We start from the raw sequence: 4,900 nt of genomic DNA on the forward strand, positions 1-4,900 counted from the left end.
CAGAGTTTGGAGTGCTGTAGCTATAAGCCAAGGAAGAACAAGGTACTCCAGTTGTAATCCCTGGCCAACCCCAAAAACCAGGAAGAGGAAGAAAGAATTTTTCCTTAGAGTTTTCAGAGGGAGTGTGGCCCTACTGACACACTGATTTGGGACTTCTAGTACCCAGAATTGTGAAAGAAGAAAGTTCTGTTGTTTCATGCCCTCCCATTGTTGTACTTTGTTATGGCAGCCCTAGAAACTGACAACACCTTCTTTCTGTGTTCCAAAGCAACTTCTAGTTCAAATAGAAAGCATAGCCTCTCAGGTACTCCCCCCACCCCATGCCCACTTGTACACATGATCCACTGACCTTCTGCTCCCTTTGAATGTCACCAAACTCCATGCATCACAGGTCCACTGGAATTCTGTGCTCATGAGGCATGGGGAATAGCACATGCAAACAGAGAATGGAATGGCAGACGCTTGTCTCCTCTGCTCCCTGCATGCTCCACTGTCCTGAAGGACTTCATTTACAAAACACAGGTTCAACGATAAAATTTTCTATATGCACGGAGCTGGCCCTGGGTGAGAGGTAGGTTTATTTTTCACTTATTCCGTCTGTGCCTTTTTAAATTTAAAAAAGTAATGTGGACCAGCTTTATAAATGTCCTAGGTTTTGAGTTCTGTTTGCAAAATGCTGCTTTTTTATTCTTCCTGCCTGGTTCTCAGACCTAATCTGCCGACTCATATCTCAAGAACTTGTAGTCAAGGATCATAAAGGATTTGGCAGATGTTCTCTTGACTAAGTAGAGCACACAATTAAAACTCGTTTAAAGGCATTGGATTGGTTTTTGGTTAAAGATCAAAGTGGTAATAAGGCAGATGTCTTCCGTCTGTCTCTATAAACCAAGCCAAACTTCATGCTTTTGGTCCTGAATGGAGCAGTGCAAACCATTAACACCACGAGGAAACACTATTCAAAGTATATGCCTCAACTTCCCCTGGACAGCTGAGTATTTGAGGAATTTATACGCTTGACCCTGTCAGGATATTCACTGCAGTATGGTTACATGGAAGCAAATATTCACTGCGATGTGGTTGTATGGAAGCAGAAGGCTAGAAACGTATGGACATTCCCAGGCTAAATGTCCATACATTATGATGGATCCATACTATGGGACTGCGGGATGCCATGCAGTTCTTTGGGCACTGCCATGAAACAACAAAACAGAAAACAGTAAGGTACCCGAGGATGTGTAGAGTATGCTACCATTCATGTAAAAGGAGGAAAAGGCATGAATGTCTATGTGAATGCATAAATCACTTCCGAAGGAAATGTAAGACTCTGGTTATTGTTGGGGAGGAGGAGAACAAGGCCTGGGGCCAAGGGAAGAACATGTACATTTTGCCGCATTTTAGAGTTTGTATCATATGAAAAGCAAAAGGAAAGTTCAGTGCAAACTGGGCAGTTGATAATATTACAGTGAAAATATTAGACCAATTTGTCCTCTAAGGAAGATTGAAAAGGGCAGGTTTTTTTTTTTTTTTTAGGGATACATAAGAAAGCTGAAGATAAGTAGAATGCACTTGCTCTAAATCTGTCGTTCCCAACCTGTGAGTTTCAGATGTTGAGGGTGGAGGGATGGTAACTGACTCATGGTAAGCACTTAATAAATGTTTAGTTTTTGAATGGCTTAATGAATACTTCTTCTTGGCTTGGTTGGGGGTGGATGGGAGAAGTGATTCCAGTTGCGTTGGTACTTCCTGCTGCCCGGCACAGGAAGCCTTCTCTGCTAAAGGCACCTGTGGACTGTGACTCAGCACAAAACCATCAGTTTACTGGTGCAATGTATATTTACTCTTCAGAAATACTGAGAAAATGAGGGACTCTGGAGAATGATACACAAAGTGGTGTGGAATGACTATGCTTAGAATCTTACTGGAATAGCCCCTGGAGAAAAACCCAAAGTTTTTGCTTTCCCTCTCAGTTATCCAAACTCCTGATAATTGATAGCTAAAGTTTAGGAAAAGGGCAGTACAAATTAGTGAATAATAAAGGCCTACCTTCCTTCAATGTACCCAGCATAGAAAGATTGGGAAAGGAATAATACTGCTATGAAAAACAAAACAAAACATCAACGCTGTTCATTGTTGTTGAATGGAGGAACCCTCTAGTACATTTTGATATGTCAGGTGATTATTTTAAAGTAACATTCATTCTTTTTTTCTGGTTATGAAATAATGCATATTTCTTGTTGAAAATCTAGAAAATACAGAAATATTAGGGAAAAAAGTAAATTAAAATGTACCATAATCCTACCACTTTGATTACACAGTTAATATTTTTGCATATGTGTGTATGCATGAATGTGGTTTAACTGGGATCGTACTCTAATCTTTTTTTGTTTTTATTCATCCCCTTAAAGACAGCTTATTCTTTCTCTTGTTTTTATTTTCAGAGGCATCGTCTTGCTCTGTTGCCCAGGCTGGTGTGCAGTGGCACAATCATGGCTCACTGCTGCCTCAATCTTTGGTGCTCAAGTGGTTCTTCTATTTCAACTTTCCGAGCAGCTAAGACTACAGGTGTATACCACCACACCTGGCTAGCGTGTGTGTGTTTTGGGGCAGGGGACCTTGCTATGTTGCCCAAGCTGGTCTTGAACTCCTGGCCTCATGCAATCCTCCCACCTCAGCCTCCCAATGTGCTAGGATTGCAGGCATGAGCCACCGTGCCCAGCCCAGTTTATCCTTTTTATTTAATAAATTATAAACATTTTCTCCAATTCATTTTGCATCACTTTAAAAAAGTTTTTACGAGACAAATAATTATTAAACCAGTTCCCTGTTCTAATGGTTCACTATAATGAAAAAGCATTTTTGGTGAAACACCTTTGAAATAAATCTGCTTTTTTAAAAAGAATAAATTTCTATAGGTGGAAGAGTTTGATCAAGTAATACAGTTTAAAATGTTTTGATTTATGTTGTCTAATACAGTTTAAAATGTTTTGATTTATGTTGTCTTTCAGAAAGATGGTATTAGTTTATATTCCCAACAACACTGTGTATTTACCAAAAGTCCTTAACAAAAAAGTGCCCCACTGTTTTTTTTTAAAAAAAGCTTTTAATTTGTGTGCTAGGGAGTATGAGCATTTTAAAAATAACATCTATCCATATGAATTCCTTCTTTGATGGCATACCTATTCATGTCCTGCATCCATTTCTGCATGTAGGGTGTTAATGTTTTACATACCGATTTATCAGAGGTCTGGAAAGTAACATCAACCTTTTGTCACATTTGTTAAAAACATTTTCTCAAATTAATCATTTGCCTTTTTGGTAATGATAATTGATGTATCTAAATCTTGTACATTTATTCAAATATGTCTACTCACCTTGCCTTTGGGTTCTTCCTATGCCTTAATATCTAGGCCTTCCCCTCCATATAATTCGTGTATGTTTTCTTCTTCTTCTCTTGTGATTTGCTTGTTTGTAGTTCTCTAAGTTCTTATATTTGTTTTGGTGATATTTAAACAAGCCCTTAGTTTTACTTTTTTCCCCAACATAATTTATTAAATAATTTAGCCATTTATACTTGTCCCAACAAAGTGAAATGCCACATTTATCATACAGTGAATTTTTAGGTATATTAAATGTTCCTAGCCTTCCAGTTATTCCACTGATGCTTAATCCATCCATTCTTGTGTCAACACTACACTGTTCTAACTATAGTGTTGCAATATGCTTTAAGATTTGATAATACAGGTCTATCTCCCCGGGTTTTTGTTTGTTTGTTTATTGAGATGAAGTTTTGCTCTTGTTGCCCAAGCTGGAGTGCAATGGCACGATCTCGGCTCACTGCAACCTCCACCTCCCGGATTCAAGTGATTCTCCTGCCTCAGCCTACTGGGTAGCTGGGATTATAGGCGTGCACCACCATGCCCGGCTAATTTTTTGTGTTTTTAGTAGAAACAGGGTTTCACCATGTTAGCCAGTTTTGTCTCAAACTCCTGACTGCAGGTGATCTGCTCGTCCTCGGCCTAACAAAGTGTTGGGATTGCAGATGTGAGCCACTACGCCCCGCCATCCCCCCCGTTTTTAAAAGATAAATTTCTTAGCTTTTCTCGCAGATATTCTCCCATTTGAATGTTAGAAAACATGTTAAATGCCCCCTCCACCAATCTATGCACAACCATTAAAATTTTATTAAATAGGGTAATTTGGGTTAAGTTGGTGTTTGTACCTCTATTCGTTCAAGCCTTATTGTGTTTCACCCTTTGTAACGTCTTAAGAGCCTGCACATTTAGTCAGTTTATGTTTAGGTATCTTACACTTTCAAAATAGTTCTTTTTGTTTGTTTGCTTTACATTAAAACTACTCTTCAAGGTCCAGTTGAAGCTTATCAAAGTTGATTTAATTTTTTCCAGGTGGGTCTTCATGTGCAGGAAAGCAGTCAGAAACTAAAGGCTCTTCAGTCGGAGTTATTTATTGAGTGTTCACTTTATACCTGGTGTAGTGATTATCCCTTTACACGCATTATCTCATTTAATTTTCAGCAGGTTGATGCAACTTTTATTCCCATTTTACACACGAGGTTCTGAGTTTGAGGAACTTGACAAAAATCACCCAGTTGGTAGGTGGATCAAAACTATCACAAATATCAATCAGCCAAGAAGGATAGCTCAATGCTATGCCATCAGATGGCCTGACTCAAAAGAATGACTTTCCAAAAACAATCAACTGAACTAAAAAGACAATGTTTTCCATCCACCGGACCCGGCAAAAAAGCCTGGTTCTCCTCCAGCGTGAGGTGTGGAGAAATATTCAGCAGGAGCACAGTAAATACCAGTGACTTAGGCTCCTTTAGAATTAGGGACTCGTGGGTGAACAAGGGTGATTTTTCTGCAGCTTTAACAGGAATTGT

Source organism: Mandrillus leucophaeus, unplaced genomic scaffold (assembly GCF_000951045.1).
Source record: "Mandrillus leucophaeus isolate KB7577 unplaced genomic scaffold, Mleu.le_1.0 Scaffold77, whole genome shotgun sequence".
Lineage (NCBI taxonomy): Eukaryota > Metazoa > Chordata > Mammalia > Primates > Cercopithecidae > Mandrillus > Mandrillus leucophaeus.